This window comes from Phocoena sinus, chromosome 5, assembly GCF_008692025.1.
Source record: "Phocoena sinus isolate mPhoSin1 chromosome 5, mPhoSin1.pri, whole genome shotgun sequence".
NCBI lineage: Eukaryota > Metazoa > Chordata > Mammalia > Artiodactyla > Phocoenidae > Phocoena > Phocoena sinus.
This window is the reverse complement of record NC_045767.1, coordinates 69,233,210-69,251,791: the sequence shown is the minus strand read 5'-3', so window position 1 is coordinate 69,251,791 and position 18,582 is coordinate 69,233,210. Positions and strand designations below refer to the sequence as shown.

General features: G+C 36.5%; 1 protein-coding gene and 1 pseudogene across 1 annotated transcript in view; both read left to right on the top strand.

Annotated features, from left to right (window-relative positions):
• KCTD8 (potassium channel tetramerization domain containing 8) overlaps positions 1-18,582 on the top strand; it is a 254,775-nt gene that overhangs the window by 35,584 nt on the left and 200,609 nt on the right. The gene's annotated exons all lie outside the window — the stretch shown is intronic.
• Positions 15,561-15,960, top strand: LOC116754487 (annotated as a pseudogene).

Genomic DNA, 18,582 nt, shown 5'->3' with positions numbered 1-18,582 from the left:
TATCTAATAACATATGTTCAAACCTGTACTTAAATCAGCATGGCTAGACAGGCAGACAGCAGTTGTTTATACTTATATTTGCCACAAAATTTTTTTCTTTGCTTGGCAGTTCTCTGAGAATTATCTGAGTGTGAATAGTATTTCTTCATGTGGCTCATCATGCCCAGAAAATTAAATATTTTTAATTAACATTTATAATCAGCTTTTCCTGTTCTTGGGTCTAGTGGTTTATATTCATTTAAACAAATTGAATTTTAAAGATAAATTAAACACTGCCTTTGTAAAGCCTTATTCAGATTGATTTTTTTCTCCAACCTCACATGCTTTATCAACCTACATTTCCATCATTCATTTATTCATTCACTCATTTAATAAATCACAGATATATTCAAAGCTAATACCTGTCATCTCTAGATAGGTCTAGAGATTTGTCAGGGGTAATGGACCTTTCTGGAAAACGCTCTGCTTTGATTTTTTAAATTACAATGAGACAGAAATTTCAGGACATCAAGAGACATAGACTAGAAAAAATGGTTTTACTATTCATTTATTTTCTGATCAAATTCAATCTTAAACAATATTCAGAAGTTAGTTGAACTATTTCTGGTCCTCTGCCTAAAGGTGAAATTATTCACTTGTCCTAGTGGGTCTAGGTTCCAAGTTATCATTATTCTTTTAAATAACTCTTGCAAAGGGGTGATTTCTGGCTCCTTCATCTCAGGGAAGAACTTATGGGTCTTTGGATGACATTCAAGCATAGTTTTCTTACCTCAGTTTTGATGCTTCAGAGAAAATTTATCTCTATTTTTAAATAGAAATATGGAGCAAAAACTTTCTAGGTAACTAGAGGGTATTTGGTGTTCTCCTTCCTTATTGCAGTATGCAGTCTCTAGTTTTGGAAAATGGCACAAAGACCTTAAGGCAGCTTGTTTAGGACAGCAGTTACAATATATACAGTCTGCTAATGCCTCCAGCTTCCCACAAGAAGGGAGACTTGTTTCGAGTGGGTGTTGGTGGTGTGTTTTTCAGGCTTCATGGAGGAGATTTTTCTCAAGGATCTGCCATAGACAGGGATACAAATCCAAGTAATGCCTGGTTCTTTATCCCAGGTAGGATATACTGTAACTAGGAAAACATTTTGCCAGTGATTATAAAACAGTGTGGCAAATTCTTTTGAGTTAGTAATTTACTAGAATAGATAGTATTGTTTTATCTTAAAATAATTTTCAAGGCTAAGGTTTCACCAAAGACAACTTGTAGATAAAGTGCTCTCCTAGAGTAATAGCCGATGAGCTATAATTTGGTCATATTTTTAAATAAGCTTTGCTTTCTAAGTTCTGTGGGAGATCTGAATTAGATTCTGATAACAAGCTAGGAAAAACCAGTAGAGACATCATTCAAGAATTTCAGAAATCTAGCTCTTGGGGACAATTTGCTGTGAGCAAAAAGCCATAAGTAACCCCCAATAGCATTGTTATCTTACAGTGATTATAGTACAGAGCTTGGGGCTTTGCAGTCAGACACACGGGGATTCAACTTCTGGATCCTTATTATGTGACTTTGGACAAGTTACTTAGCTATCCTAAGTATCGTTTCTTCACTGTGCGATGCTTCAGAAATTATTTGAGGATTAAAGAGATTATGGTTTTAACAGTTCATGGTATAGTGCCTGGTACATAGTAAGCCCTCAAAATATATTTACTATAATATTTGTAGTTACTGCAATAATTCCCCAGAATTATTTAAATATTTGCTTAATTATCTAATTATTAAATATTGAATATTTTAAAATATTTCATATAATTTACAGTATATATATATTCAAGTAAGTGTCAAAATTAAAAAGTGAGATGAAGGTGTCAATGAAGGAATCATGGCAAGACACCCAGACCTCTGAAAGAATGGTCATCAATCTAATCCTCAGCTATGGGCAGTGGGCGGGAGGGCAGATAATTTGTTGAGATGCATCTTTTTAAATGGACTCAAAAGGATCAGGAGATGCTCCTACTTTTGGCTCATTTGTAGTGGAGACAATGCCATTTTTATAGTACAATTCACTACTCTGAGCACTTTCTTATTTTATATCCTAGATGCCAATTTGGTCACTAGAAGTTTTCATGAGGAGCACTGAAGCAAATCAAAGAGAATTGCACTGTTTTGGGAATTTTTTTATCCAAGTTGCTTAAAAACCCATTAAGGTCTCCTGACCAAAAAGAGTATACCTTTCCAATAACTAGTGCACTTCAGAGTCTTTCTCCTTTGGTAATGCTGAATAAAAACATCTTTCCTATATTTTGTTCTTTTTCAGTATGTTTTCAGTACTCTATGAAGCCCACCATATTAGTTATCTATAGCTGCTGTAACAAATTACCACAAACTTAGTGGCTTAAAACAACGTACGTTTTACAGTTCTGGAGGTCAGAAGTCTGGAAAGGGTCCATCAGGCTAAAATTTAAGTGTCAGCAGGGCTGTGTTTCTTCAGGAGGCTCTAGTGGACAATCTGTTTCCTTGCTTCTTCCAGCTTCTAGAACCCTGCCTGTATTGCTTAGTTCCTGGGTCCCTTCCATCTTCAAAGCCATCAGAGTAATATTTCAAATCTATGTCTCTGGTTCTCCTGCCACTCTCTTTCACTTATAATGACTCAGGGTCCACCTGGGTAATACTTATCTCCCCATCTCAAGATCCTTAACTTAATCACATGTGCAAGATCTCTTTTGCCAAATAAAGTGACATACTTCTGAGGATTGGGGGCTGCACAGTTTACAGGGCATTATTCTGCCTACCGCAGCCATCTAGATAGTCTTTCTGTGGGTGTTGTAACACTGTTGATCAGATACTTACATTTTTCACATTTAACAATGGTGCAGTTATATTTCCAGACTGCTCTTTAAGCACTGATTTACGAGAAATCTGGTCCTTTAGGCAGGTTTCTGTAATAGCTCATTTTATTCCTTATGTGTTAAATTTACTGGTTCAATTCTTACAGGCTAATGTTAATTGACGTTCAAGTACTTCTTAGTTACCTACTAGAAGTCTCAAGGATGTAGGTCATATATTTAGAAATTTCTACCTGTAGGGGTGAGGACTTCTTTTCCAAAGTTTATCTTTTAAAGTTGCAAGTTTCATCCCTCCAAAAACTAAAAATAGAACTACCATATGATCCAGCAATTGCACTGCTGGGTATATATCCAGAAAAAAAAAACCACCACTAATTTGAAAAGATACAAACACCCAGGTGTTCATAGAAGCACTATTTACAATAGCCAAGATGTGGAAGCAACCCAGTGTCCATCAATAGATGAATGGGTAATGAAGTTGTATATATATAAAGTGGAGTATTACTCAGCTATAAAAAAGAATGAAATTCTCACAGATATAGAAAACAAACTAGTGGTTATTATTGAGGAGAAGGAAGAGGCGAGGGGAAATACAGGGGTAGGGGATTAAGAGGTACAAACAACTATGTACAAAATAGATAAGCAACGAGGATATATTGTATGGCACAAGGGATTATAGCTATTATCTTGTAGTAACTTTCAATGGAGTATAAATCTGTAAAAATACTGAATCACTATGCTTTATACCTGAAACTAATGTAATATTGTAAATCAACTATACTTCAAAAAAGAAAAATGAAGTTAAAAGTTTCAGTTACTTGGGAAATTTATTTCCCTGGAATTGCTGTTTATCTAAGGATGCTAATTCAGTTAAATATTAATGTATCATAATAGTAGTTTTTAAAATTTTAATAATTACTTTAATCTGACTTTTTTAGATGTGCTTATGCTTCTCACTGTCAGTTTAGGTAAATTATACAATGAGTTTTCCTTTTTGAGGGCCTTCCATATATTGATGCTATCTATATGTCTGCATTGATTTGATGAGATGTAATAGGTACTGTTATTATAGGATTTACTGTATTAAACAGCAAAATATAAGGACAGAATAAGAAGCTTTTACCTGGGAGTGACTTCTAGATGGAATACAGGCAATATTTTATTGTGCTGTCTATTCATTTTATAAGTTCTGAACTAATGACTAAATTGCAGTAGCAGGAAAGCATGATCATGACAAGGTGAAGATAACTGGGAGAAAGGACTGTGAAGAAAGAAGGATATTTTTGTGCTTTGGACCAGCCCTCCAAATAAATAAAAATTACCTACATGAAATCTCAGGCAAATAGCTTTACATCATATTAAATAATTTAACTAATTGACAATGCGGCTAGAAAAATGATAGCATTAATTTTAAATTGTATTTTGAGTGTCATCGTTGTAAGTGCTTCCTTTTTCATTGTGTTATGTACCTGGGGGCTATTCTGTCCAATTAAATACTCTTAAAATGTGTAATCTTAGGCCAAGGTCTGCCTCCAAGTCTATCAAAAAAAGCAAATGTTATAGGAATTCCTTTCATAGAAGGCAAAGTTTCAAAGGTATATGTCTTGATGCTGTCTTCTAATATATATGTATTGCTTTTAGAAGTTGTACTAAGTCTTCTGAACCATTAAGCTAATGCACTTGGTATCTTACGGATACCAAGTATGAAAAATTATAACTTGGGGACCTATTTATAGTACCCATTTTTTAAAATAAATGTGATACATTTGATTATTTTTTTTGCAATCTACTTTATAAAATGTTGACAGTTTTATTTTTAAAAATTTTTTATATAGCAGGTCCTTATTAGTTATCTATTTTATACATATTAGTGTATATATGTCAATCCCAATCTTCCAATTCATCCCACCACCACCCCCCGCCCACTTACCCCCCTTGCTGTCCATACGTTTGTTCTCTACATCTGTGTCTCTATTTCTGCCTTGCAAACCAGTTCATCTGTATGAATTTTCTAGATTCCACATATATGTGTTAATATACGATATTTGTTTTTCTCTTTCTGACTTCACTCTGTATGACAGTCTCTAGGTCCATCCACGTCTCTACAAATGACCCAATTTCGTTCCTTTTTATGGCTCAGTAGTACTCCATTGTATGTATGTACACCATCTTCTTTATCCATTTGTCAGTCGATGGGCATTTAGGTTGCTTCCATGAGCTGGCTATTGTAAATAGTGCTGCAATGAACATTGGGGTGCATGTGTCTTTTTGAATTATGGTTTTCTCTGGGTATATGCCCAGTAGTGGGATTTCTGGGTCATATGGTAATTCTATTTTTAGTTTTTTAAGAAACCTCCATACTGTTCTCCATAGTGGCTATATCAATTTACATTCCCACCAACAGTGCAAGAGGGTTCCCTTTTTTCCACACCCTCTTCAGCGTTTGTTTGTAGATTTTCTAATGATTCCCATTCCCATTGGTGTTAGGTGATACCTCATTGTAGGTTTTTTTGTGTTTTTTTTTGTGGTATGCGGGCCTCTCACTGTTGTGGCCTCTGCCATTGCGGAGCACAGGCTCTGGATGCGCAGGCTCAGAGGCCATGGCTCACAGGCCTAGCTGCTCCGCGGCATGTGGGATCTTCCCGGACTGGGGCACGAACCTGCGTCCCCTGCATCGGCATGCGGACTCTCAACCACTGTGCCACCAGGGAAGCCCCCTCATTGTAGTTTTGACTCTCATTTCTCTAATAATTAGTGATGTTGAGAAGCTTTTCATGTGCCTCTTGGCCATCTGTATGTCTTCTTTGGAGAGATGTCTATTTAGGTCTCTGCCCAGTTTTTAATTGGGTTGTTTGTTTTTTTAATACTGAGCTTCATGAGTTGGTTATGTATTTTTGAGATTAATCCTTTGTGCATTGATTCGTTTGCAAATATTTTCTCCCATTCTGAGGGTTGTCTTTTCATCTTGCTTATGGTTTCCTTTGTTGTACAAAAGCTTTTAAGTTTCATTAGGTCCCATTTTTTTATTTTTGCTTTTATTTCCATTACTCTAGGAGGTGGGTCAAAAAAGATCTTTCTGTGATTTATGTTATGTTTTCCTCTGAGACTTTTATAGTGTCCTATCATACATTTAAGTCCTTAATCCATTTGGAGTTTATTTTCATGTATGGTGTTAGGAAGTGTTCTAATTTCATTCTTTTACAGGTAGCTGCCTAGTTTTCCAAGCACCACTTATTGAAGATACTGTCTTTTCTCCATTGTATATCCCTGCCTCCTTTGTCATAGATTAGTTGACCATAGGTGCTTGGGTTTATCTCTGGGCTTTCTATCCTGTTCCATTGATCTACATTTCTGGTTTTGTGCCAGTACCATACTGTCTTGATTACTGTAGCTTTGTAGTATAGTCTGAAGTCTGGGAGCCTGATTCCTCCAGCTCTGTTTTTCTTTCTCAAGATTGCTTTGGCTATTTGGGGTCTTTTGTGTTTCCATACAAATTGTGAAATTTTTTGTTCTAGTTCTGTGAAAAATGCCAGCAGTAGTTTGATAGAGATTGCATTGAATCTGTAGTCATTCCTTTGGGTAGTATAGTCATTTTCACAATGCTGATTCTTCCAATCCAAGAACATGGTATATCTCTCCATCTGTTTGTATCATGTTTAATTTCTTTCATCAGTGTCTTATAGTTTTCTGCATACAGGTCTTTTTTCTCCTTAGGTTTATTCATAGGTATTTTATTCTTTTTATTGCAATGGTAAATGGGAGTGTTTCCTTAATTTCTCTTTCAGATTTTTTGTTGTTAGTGTACAGGAATGCAAGAGATTTCTGTGCATTAATTTTGTATCCTGCAACTTTACCAAATTCATTAATTAGCTCTAGTAGTTTTCTGGTGGCATCGTTAGGGTTACCTATGTATAGTATCATGTCATCTACAAACAGTGACAGTTTTACTTCTTTCCCAATTTGGATACCTTTTATTTCTTTTTCTTCTCTGATTGCCATGGCTAGGACTTCCAAAACTATTTTGAATAATACTGGCAAAAGTGGACATCCTTGTCTTGTTCCTGATCTTAGAGGAAATGCTTTCAGTTTTTCACCATTGAGAATGATGTTTGCTGTGGGTTTGTCATATATGGCCTTTATTATGTTGAGGTAGGTTCCCTCTGTTCCCACTTTCTGGAGAGTTTTTATCATACATGGGTGTTGAATTTTGTCAAAAGCTTTTTCTGCATCTATTGAGAATATCACGTGGTTTTTATCCTTCAGTTTGTTAATGTGGTGTATCACATTGATTGGTTTGCATATATTGAAGAATTCTTGCATCCCTGGGATAAATCCCACTTGATCATGGTGTATGATCCTTTTAATGTGTTGTAGCATTCTGTTTGCTAGTATTTTGTTGAGGATTTTTGCATCTATATTCATCAGTGATATTGGTCTGTAATTTTCTCTTTTTTTATTTTCAAAATTTTATTTATTTATTTATTTTGGCTGTGTTGGGTCTTTGTTGTTGCACATGGGCTTTCTCTAGTTGCAGAGAGCTGGGCACACTTTTCGTGTGGTTTATGGGCTTCTCATTGTGGTAGCTTCACTTGTTGCAGAGCATGGACTCTAGGCGCGCAAGCTTCAGTAGTTGTGGCTCGTGGGCTCTAGAGCACAGGCACAGTAGTTGTGACATGTGGGCTTAGTGCTCCATGGCATGTGGGATCTTCCCAGACCAGGGCTCGAACCTGTGTCTCCCGCATTAGCAGGTAGATTCTCAACCACTGTGCCACCAGGGAAGCCCTGTAATTTTCTTCTTTTGGAGTATTTCTCTCTGGTTTTGGTATCAGGGTGATGGTAGCCTCCTAGAATGATTTTGGCAGTGTTCCCTCCTCTGCAATTTTTTGGAAGTTTGAGAAGGATGGGTGTTAGCTCTTCTCTAAATGTTTGATAGAGTTCACCTGTAAAGCCATCTGGTTCTGGACTTTTGTTTGTTGGAAGATTTTTAATCACAGTTTCAATTTCATTACTTGTGATCGGTCTGTTCATATTTTCTATTTCTTTCTGGTTCAGTCTTGGAAGGTTATACCTTTCTAAGAATTTGTCCATTTCTTCCAGGTTGTCCATTTTATTGGCATAGAGATGCTTTTAGTAGTCTCTTATGATGCTTTGTATTCCTGCAGTGTCCATTGTAACTTCTCCTCTTTCATTTCTAATTTTATTGGTTTGAGTCCTCTGCCTCTTTTTCTTGATGAGTCTGGCTAAAGATTTATCAGTTTTTTTCATCTTCTCAAAGAACCAGCTTTTAGTTTTATTGATCTTTGCTATTGTTTTCTTTGGTTCTATTTCATTTATTTCTGCTCTGATCTTTATGATTTCTTTCCTTCTAACTTTGGGTTTTGTTTGTTCTTCTTTCTCTAGCTTCTTTAAGTGTAAGCTTAGATTGTTTATTTGAGGTTTTCCTGTTTCTTGAGGTAGGCTTGTATTGCTATAAACTACCCTCTTAGAACTGCTTTTGCTGCATCCCATAGGTTTTGGATTGTTGTGTTTTCATTGTAATTTGTCTCTAGGTATTTTTTTACTTTGATTTCTTCAGTGATCTCTTGGTTATTTAGTAACGTATTGTTTAACCTCCATGTGTTTGTATTTTTACGTTTTTTTCCCCTGTAATTGATGTCTAATCTCATAGCCTTGTGGTCAGAAAAGATACTTGATGTGATTTCAATTCTCTTAAATGTACTGAGGCTTTATTTGTGACCCAATATGTGATCTATCCTGGAGAATGTTCTGTGTGCACTTGATAAGAAAGTGTAATCTGCTGTTTTTGGATGGAACGTCCTATAAATATCAATTAAATCTATCTGGTCTATTGTGTCATTTAAAGCTTCTGTTTCCTTCTTAATTTTCTGTTTGGATGATCTGTCCATTGGTGTAAGTGAGGTGTTAAAGTCCCCCACTATTTTTGTGTTACTGTCGATTTCCTCTTTTATAGCTGTTAGCAGTTGCCTTATGTATTGAGGTGCTCCTATGTTGGGTGCATATATATTTATAATTGTAATATCTTCTTCTTGGATTGATCCCTTGATCATTATGTAGTGTCCTTCCTTGTCTCTTGTAACATTCTTTATTTTAAAGTCTATTTTACCTGATATGAGTATTGTTATTCCAGCTTTCTTTTTTTTTTTTTTGCGGTACGTGGGCCTCTCACTGCTGTGGCCTCTCTTGTCGTGGAGCACAGGCTCCGGATGCGCAGGCCCAGCGGCCATGGCTCACGGGCCCAGTCGCTCCGTATCACGTGAGATCTTCCCGGACCAGGGCATGAACCCGTGTCCCCTGCATCAGCAGGCAGACTCTCAACCACTGCACCACCAGGGAAGCCCCCCCAGCTTTCTTTTGATTTACATTTGCATGGAGTATCTTTTTCCATCCCCTCACTTTCAGTCTGTATGTGTCCCTAGGTCTGAAGTGGGTCTCTTGTAGATAGCATATATATGGGTCTTTTTTTTTATCCTTTCAGCGAGCCTGTGTCTTTTGGTTGGAGCATTTAATCCATTCACGTTTAAGGTAATTATCGATATGTATGTTCCTATTACCATTTTCTGAATTGTTATGGGTTTGTTTTTTAGGTCCTTTTCTTCTCTTGTGTTTCCCATTTAGAGAAGTTCCTTTAGCATTTGTTGTAGAGCTGGTTCGGTGGTGCTGAATTCTCTTTGCTTTAGCTTGTTTGTAAAGCTTTTGATTTCTCTGTCCAATCTGAATGAAATCCTTGCTGGGTAGAGTAATCTTGGTTGTAGGTCCTTCCCTTTCATCACTTTAAATATATCATGCCATTCCCTTCTGGCTTGCAGAGTTTCTGCTGGGAAATCAGCAGTTAACCTTATGGGAGTTCCCTTGTATGTTATTTGTCATTTTTCTCTTGTTGCTTTTAATAATTTTCCTTTGTCTTTAATTTTTGTCAATTTGATTACTATGGGTCTTGGCATGTTTCTCCTTGGGTTTATCCTTCCTGGGGCTCTCTGTGCTTCCTGCACTTGGGTGGCTATTTCCTTTCTCATATTAGGGAAGTTTTTGACTATAGTCTATTCAAATATTTTCTTGGGTCCTTCCTCTGTCTCTTCTCTTTCTGGGGTGCCTATATTGTGCATATTGCTGTGTTTAATGTTGTCCCAGAAGTCTCTCAGGCTGTCTTCATTTCTTTTTATTCTTTTTTCTTTATTCTGTTCTGTGGCTATGAATTCCATCATTCTGTCTTCCAGGTAACTTAACTGTTCTTCTGCCTCAGTTATTCTGCTCTTGATTCCTTCTACTCTGTTTTTCATTTCAGTTATTGTATTGTTAACCTCTGTTTTTTTGTTCTTTAATTCTTCTAGGTGTTTGTTCTTTAATTCTTCTAGGTTTTAGTTAAAATTTTTGCATTTTCTTGATCTTTGCCTCCATTCTTTTTTTTAGATTCTGGATCATCTTCACCATCATTATTGTGAATTCTTTTTCTGGAAGGTTGCCTATCTCCACTTCATTTAGTTGTTTTTCTGGGGTTTTATCTTGTTCTTTCATCTGGTACATAGTCCTCTGCCTTTTCATTTTGTCTGTCTTTCTGTGAATGTGGTTTGCATTCAACAGACTGCAGAATTGTAGTTCTTCTTGCTTCTGCCCTCTATAGTATCAATTCTTTCTTCACTAGAATAACACGTTTTCAGTGACTTTGGACTTCTCTGAGATAACATGAGGTCTAGGCTGCAGAGATAACTTGATGGTATGAAGTAGCTAATGTAATGTAATTATATGTCTTGATTGCTTCCTATATACTGTGTTTCCCACTTAATCATCATTATAATCTTGTAAGGAATGAGCTGGAAACCCCACTTTCCAGATAAGAAAATTGATGTTTAGACAGATGTTCAAATACTTACTTTAGTTTTTAAAAAAATTAATATAAACAAGTAGATCTCTTCTCAGCCACATGACTATCTGCTCTCAAGTTTCTTTCCAGATTATCTACTCTCTCCAATTATTACACAGTGCTTTACTCTAAATATTCTATATTGTATCCCATGTTCAAGGTATCAATATTTTGTGTTCTTGTAACCCATGCATATTGGTTTCCTTAGGGTTGCTGTAAGAAAGTGCCATATACTGGGTGACTTAAGAGAATGGAAATTTATTATCTTACAATTCTGGAGAAGTTCAAAATCTAGGTATATGTGGGGCCATGCTCCGCTAAGACACTTAGTAGACTCCTTCCTTGCCTGTTTTTGGTGGCTGTTGGTGGCTGTCAGTCTGCTGCTTGGCTTGCAACTGCAGCCTTTGTCATCACATGGCATTTTCCCAGTGTGTCTGTGTTTTCACATGGTATTCTCCTTACTGTGTCTCTCCTCCTTGTATAAGGACAGCAGTCATATCAGAATAAGGCCCTACCCTACTCTAGTATGACCTCATCTGAACTAATTACGTGGGTTACAACTCTAGTTTCAAATAAGGTAATATCCTGAAGACCTGGGGGTTAGAATTTCAACATACCTTTGTTGGGGGGACACAATTCAACCCATAACACCATGTGTACTATATTTGGAAAAACAGAATTATTTTTATGAATTGTGTTTTCTTTGTTTTGTTTTTTTGCAGTATGCGGGCCTCTCACTGTTGTGGCCTCTCCCGTTGCGGAGCACAGGCTCCGGATGCGCAGGCTCAGCGGCCATGGCTCACGGGCCCAGCCACTCCACGGCATGTGGGATCTTCCCAGACTGGGGCACCAACCTGTGTCCCCTGCATCGGCAGGCAGACTCTCAACCACTGCACCACCAGGGAAGCCCTATGAATTGTGTTTTTTTGGCATTATGTTCTCAACTTTGTATCAAAGAACTAATGATTGTATGAAAACAATTATTGTGCTTTTTATAAATGAGCTGTTTTCTAAGTTTGTCCCAAGAAAAACTAGTTTTTCAAGATGCTCTAAGAAAAGTGGAGTGCATGATCAAATAATGGTGAGATTAACTGAATGTTAGTCTACATTTTATGTACCCTTCTTGGAGACCTAGTACTCCTTAAGATATTAAAGTCATTCAGAAGTCCTGCGTGAAATATATTGAACCTAACCTTAAGTTCCCCAAATGTCTTAGATGTCGGAAACTCTTAATTATGTTAACACAGTACTTTGTACAACTGTTTTGGAAAATGACAAATCAGAGAATCACAACATATATACTATTGTCCCTTTTCATTAGGAATATGGAAAGATTAATTTACGTTCTTATGCTTCAGTTTTCTCAACTGTAAAATAAGAATAATAATTACAGTTATAGCATAAAAATGATTGATACTATTAAGTAAGATAAAACAGGCAAAGAGTATGACCCAGTATTGGACCATAAAAAGCATTCAATGCATGTTTATCATTAATGTGATTTAGTCTTATATTTAGTCAATATTTGTCACTAGGCATTAATCCAGAGTGATGTTGAGATCCATCAAACAAGAGGACCATACTTATTAGCTTGAACACAATTTCTATATAATTCACAGAATAAAGAGAACATACTTTTTATTCTCAGAGTATTTAAGTATTTTAGCTTTTTACAGCAATATCTCAAGAAAAAATATTATATTAGAATCTATATAATATGTATAATAATGGAGGAAATCATGCAGTATATTTTAGGGAGAGTTTTTTGGAGGATGAGTAAAATTAAGGAGGCTCTTCATTCAGAATACTAGTCACTGTACTGTTAAAAAGTTAAGTGAAAGGCTTCCTTGGTGGCGCAGTGGTTGAGAGTCTGCCTGCCGATGCAGGGGACATGGGTTCGTGCCCCGGTCTGGGAGGATCCCACATGCCATGGAGCGGTTGGGCCTGTGAGCCATGGCCGCTGAGCCTGAGCGTCCCGAGCCTGTGCTCCGCAGCGGGAGAGGCCACAACAGAGAGAGGCCCGCGTACCAGAAAAAAAAAAAAAAAAAAAAAAGTTAAGCCCTTGGAGCAATTGAAAAATATAAGGCTGAGAGAACTTGTAATAAAAGCCTCAGAATGCTGTGCTTTGGATTTTTGTGTGTTTTCTCCTTTTGTCCTTTATGTCAGGTATTTAGTTGCCAATTTCTTTTTTTCTGTTTCCTAGGTGCTCTATTCTATCGCTTATTTCAACCCTTGCTCTTTTAAAATACACTATAAACTGGAAAGCTGATAATGCGAGTCATTCAATTCTTTCCAAAATAATAAAGATGGCTGAAAGCTTTTTTTTTCTTCTGCAGATTTTTGAGTATATTTTTCTACATGGTTGAAATTGCTAGCTTCATAATCTCTACCAAGTTGGTAAAATGTTACTGAATTATGTCCCTTAAAATGATTATTTTTGTGTAAGCTAAAGATAAGCACCCAGCTACCACTTCACTATTATTTCTTAGTTTCTGAATGTCCCTCCTCTTACCCCATCAGTTCCTTATAATCTCTCCGCTCGCTACCACCATGCTTCTTACAGCTAGACCACTTGAGTCACCAGCTTGTCCTCCTGCCCCTTAGAGGATATGGACTGCTCTGCCAGCACAACTTGATATTGTATGACAGTTCTTTCTTGGAAGAGTTGCAGATTTTGCTTGGGGTCTCCCTTGGATATTTAAAAATGTCACTTTCTTCTTTGTCAGTCATTTCACTCAGAAGAATCATAATTCTAAAAGGATGGTTAGAAATTTTCCATTCAGGTCTTTCTAAATTCAAAAATCTTCACACTCATTTCTTAACCATTAATTATATTAAATTTTGTCTGGCTGTTTGTGGATATGTCATTTGAGGGAATTATTATTTATTTATTTATTTGTTAATAAAGAATTCTAGTTAAATGAAGGCCATACACCAGGTATATATTATCAATTTTCAAAGGGCTCATAGAACAATAATGTATGGTAGTAATAAGAGTTTGCTACAGATATTTCTTTTTTGTTTAATAAATGTTTAGGCATCATTTGGTGAGTCAAGGTCATAATTTTAACAACACTTTACTATTATATTTAGAAATATGGATTAGTATTTAATAATCTGCCAAGTAAAATCATTTGTCCTTGCTAGTACTTTACATACACTATTTCATTTAATCTTTCATTGGCCATAGGAATTTGGCTTTATTATCTCATATATTGCATATAATGAAGCCAAGGTTCAAGGGTTTAACTTGTTCTTCCCAGTAGATAGATGACAGGGCTGGGATTTCATCTCACAGTCACCTGAAGCCTCAGAGTAAATGTTTCCTACTCTACCATACTGCTTCTAATGACACAGGGTAAAGAAAAATCAGAGAAGAGGTGAGACCAGATTAACTCTTGAAGTATGAGAATTTGGTAGGCAGTGTGAGAAAGTAGGTAACAGACTAGAAAGCTTAAAATTGTTAGAGTAGGTGGTAAATAATTATTGAAGGATTTGATCCACGGTGATGGAATGTCATGGTGAAAATAGTGAATTAAAAAAAATTGATGTGATGTCTATGTCAGGGTAACTAGAAAGAGGTAGTGTTTGAACATTAAAATGAATTTGGAGTTTATTGTAGTAGTTGAGATGAGAATGATGAAAACCTTGCCTAAGTTAATAAAAGAGGAGATTTTGGAAGGCAGTGTCTTTAGAACTTATTTGGGGATGAAAGAGATGAAAGAGAAAATGAAGATGCTGAAATTTGTATTTTAAGTAATTGAAAGGATTTTGATAACATTGATTGAAGTAAGGAAACAATGTAAAGCAGTACTTTGCTGAGGAAGAAAAAGTAATGTATTTAGAGAATTGTGGGTTGATGGTTGGACAATACAATGGAATCTCTAGTGGATTATTAGATGGAACTGAACTCAAGTGTTGGCTGAGGATTAAGAAGACAAATTTGATAGTCTTCTATATGCATTTAACATCCAAGATTTGTGTTCTCATATTTATTTAGTTGTTATGCTTAATTCAAACATTTAAATACCCAACTTGAGCTCTTAAAATTAACCTGAGAACAGAAACATTTGTAAATACAATATGTAAATTTGAAGATAAAAATAATGTGACAAGAAGCACAGATGGGATGCACTTGAATCACTTGAATTTTTTTCAAAAATTTTACTTCAACTTTTTTTCTTTTTGGTCAAATCTGTCATTGCCATAGATATTTATTCTCCTAAATCCTTTTCTTACATTTGATATTTTATAGATCATGTTTGAGTTAAGTAAAGAGAAGAGCCATATCTTTCAGTGTATAAAATTATGCTTTGAAGTTAACTATCCAGACTATATTTTGCTCTTGAAAGCTATCCAGTATATCCTTTGCATGCTATGCTGACTACCAAATATTTGTCCATTTTCTCTCTTAATCTCAGAACTGATATCCACTGTATTTTCACCTCCTCATCCTTGGATGCTATCCCAGTGTGGGGAGAGGAAGAGGGTATCCAGAATATAATGAAGAAAGCAGAAATGTCTCAATCTAGATGAGATGTATTATATTTTTCTATTGACTATAACCTTACCAAGAAGTGCAAAATATAAGTTGATCTCAAAGAAAGCAGGGCTGTCAAAATATCATGCCAATCTTCTAGCGTAGCCACCCATCTCTTCTACTCTGGTTTAGTTCCCTCTAAAACTTGTGCGCAGAATGGCTCAGAGCATAAAGATGTGCTTTGGAATGAGAAGAACTGTACTATTGGTTGTTCTCTGGAGGAAACTGGGCAAGCTCTTCAAAATAGTCATAACTAGGTGCAGCGGCCGAGTCAGGAGTGGCTGCAGAGAAAGAGTTTGGTGCGATGTCTCACACCATTTTGCTGGTAACAGCCTACCAAGAGGCCGGAAGGCAGAACTTATGCTGACTATGAATCTGTGAATGAATGCATGGAAGGTGTTTGTAAAATGTATGAAGAACATCTGAAGAGAATGAATCCCAACAGCCCCTCTATCACATATGATGTCAGTCAGTTGTTTGATTCTATTGATGACCCGGCAGACCTCAGCTGCCATGTTTACTGAGCTGATACCCAGACAAACCAGCCTTATGGCAAAGACTGGATTAAAGAGAAGATCCAGGTGCTCCTTTGTCGACAGGCACAACAGGCCAGGAAAGAGTTGAGTTGGGAAGCATTAGGGGGACGGGGTGGGCTTGGAACACAGCTGTGTACAGTGTGCTGTAGTGGAAGTTTTGTATTATAGTAATCCTGTTTCCATTTTGGTGCACTCTAGCCAGGATTGAATGTATTAGATGAAATGTGAGGATCTTGTTCAGTCTGAAACCCCCTTTCCCCCCCTGCCCCCTCCTTTTTTTTTTTTTTACTTAAACATTTTTATGATGATTTAGATGGGAGTTGGTTTCTGTCAGTTAATGTTGGTTCCAATCCTTCAAACTGTTCCTATCTGCTTTATAACTTCACTGTACTAACCGTTCTTCACATTGGGGTGGGGGGTGGTGATGCAGTTTAGTTATGTCCTCAAGACAGAGTCTTAGTGAAAAACAAATAAATGTTCTTTAGCTAAAAAAAAATACTCATAACTAGAGAGATGATTGGTTAATTCATCCCCAAGTTAACATTGACCACCATTAAGAAACTTTTTGGGTTTTAGCTTGGGTTAAGAGAAGAATGGATAATACTTTTTTTCTTGCTATGTGGGGCTATTTGAGTAGAGTTCCAGAGGACGAAACAAGAAAATTAGAAGAGTGACACAAATTATGACCATGCCCTATTCTACTCTTGCTTGATTTTAACGACCTGGCTAATCAGATCTTTTACCCTTAATAGGAGCACATTTTGCAATTATTTTTTGACCTAAGACCATGCATGAGTGTTTTAAATCCTTTTTCTGCTATTGTTTTGGTTGGAACAAAAGCTGGTAAATATCATTAATTTTAGATCCTAGAATGTAGAAATCCAGACCTAAATTAAGAAGCTCATGAAATTTAAATTTTGAAAAATAAAATTGCAGTTATTTACTTTGAACTGTACTTTCTTTAGGCTTTCAAAGCAGCTTTGTCCTAAACAACCCAAAATATTTTACTTCAAACCTTGCCACATGAAGATGAACTGTGATTATTATGAAACAAGAGAGGCATTTAGCACCTGAAATCTGACCTAAATTCTTCTTACTTGTTTAAAGTGAGATTGCTTGACAAGCTTCATTACTTTTATGTGACTTCAAACATGAAATTAAACATAAAATGATAGAATCTTGAATGAATGTGAGTTAGGAGATTTCTTGAAATGCAAAATATGAGGATTTTATGAATCAACTTCCCAATTTCTCTCTCTCACTACTGCCCTGCTTGTCTGTCAAACAGGCCAGCTCTTGAGGTCGTTCAGTCTATTTCCTCTTCTGGATTCTATCTCCTTAGACCTAAGGCAAAACTTAGATCATACTCAAGGGCATGCTGATGATCCAGGAGAAACTCTATACAGGTTTACACAATTAGTACCTCATTAAAGAATGATGTATAGACTATAATATAGAAATGTAAAATGTCATACGTTTGTCCTCTTGGTAAGGGCAGGCTCGTGTAGATACTGCTGGTGTCACTAGGCAACATTTCCTTCATTGGTATTTAAATGTTTTTCTACTTATGACTTTTATATAGAGAGGTAGGAACAAGACATGAAATATAATAACACGCAAGGAATTTAATGTCTGGATTTAAGGACAATTGTATATTAGGAAAAATGTTATTTATGGCCTTCTAGGAAACAATTTCAATATATGACATTTCAGAGATGACCATTTCTTTGCAAAATGCAGATATCTTGTATTGAAATGGAAACTACACATTTTTCAACATCAATAAAATGATTTCTATTTTAGAGATTAATCAATTGAACCTATAAAGATATTGAATCTATGAGATGGGAATGGATCCTCCTTTTTGTAACAACCGAATCCAGTGCAATATGGAGGGCAAGCAGCTCTCTTGAAGGAATACAAAGCAAATTATGAATAAAAAACTCAGTACAAAAGTGAATGTATCTTTCACATGAGAAAATAAATTGCAACAAATTGCACATTTAAAAAAGATGACAAATGTTGAAAACATCCCAAAATCCGAAGTGAGAGAGTGACATGAACATTGGTGGTTACACTACCAAATGTAAAATAGATAGCTAGTGGGAACCAGCTGCATAGCACAGGGAGATCAGCTTGGTGCTTTGTGACCACCTAGAGGGGTGGGATAGGGAGGGTGGAAGGGAGACGCAAGAGGGAGGAGATATGGGGATGTATGTATATGTATAGCTGATTCACTTTGTTATAAAGCAGAAACTAACACACCATTGTAAAGTAATTATACTCCAATAAAGATGTTAAAAAATTGTTAATTGTTTACAAAAGTCACTTTTTAATTACATTTTATGGCTGCATACTCTTAGTGTCTGTTATGGGCTGAATTGTGTTCCCCCAAAATTTGTGTGTTGAGACCCTCACCCCTACTTATCTCAGAATGAAGATAGGGCCTTCGAGGCCTGTAGGGTGGACCCTAATCCAATCTGATTGGTATCCTTTGAAGAAGAGGAGATTAGGACACACAAAGGGGCACCAGGAATGTGTGCTCACAGAGAAAGGACCATGTGAAGACTCAGTCACAAGGTTGCCATCTGCAAGGCAAGGAGGGAGACCCAAGGAAACACCAAACCTGCTGGCACCTTGATTTTGGACTTCCAGCCTCTAGAACCACAAGAAAATAAATTTCTTTTGTTTAATCCACCCAGTCTGTGATATTTACTGTAGCAGCCCTAGCAAACTAATAGAATGCCTCCACCTTCTACCTACTAAAAGGGTTTTGTAATATTTTCTATA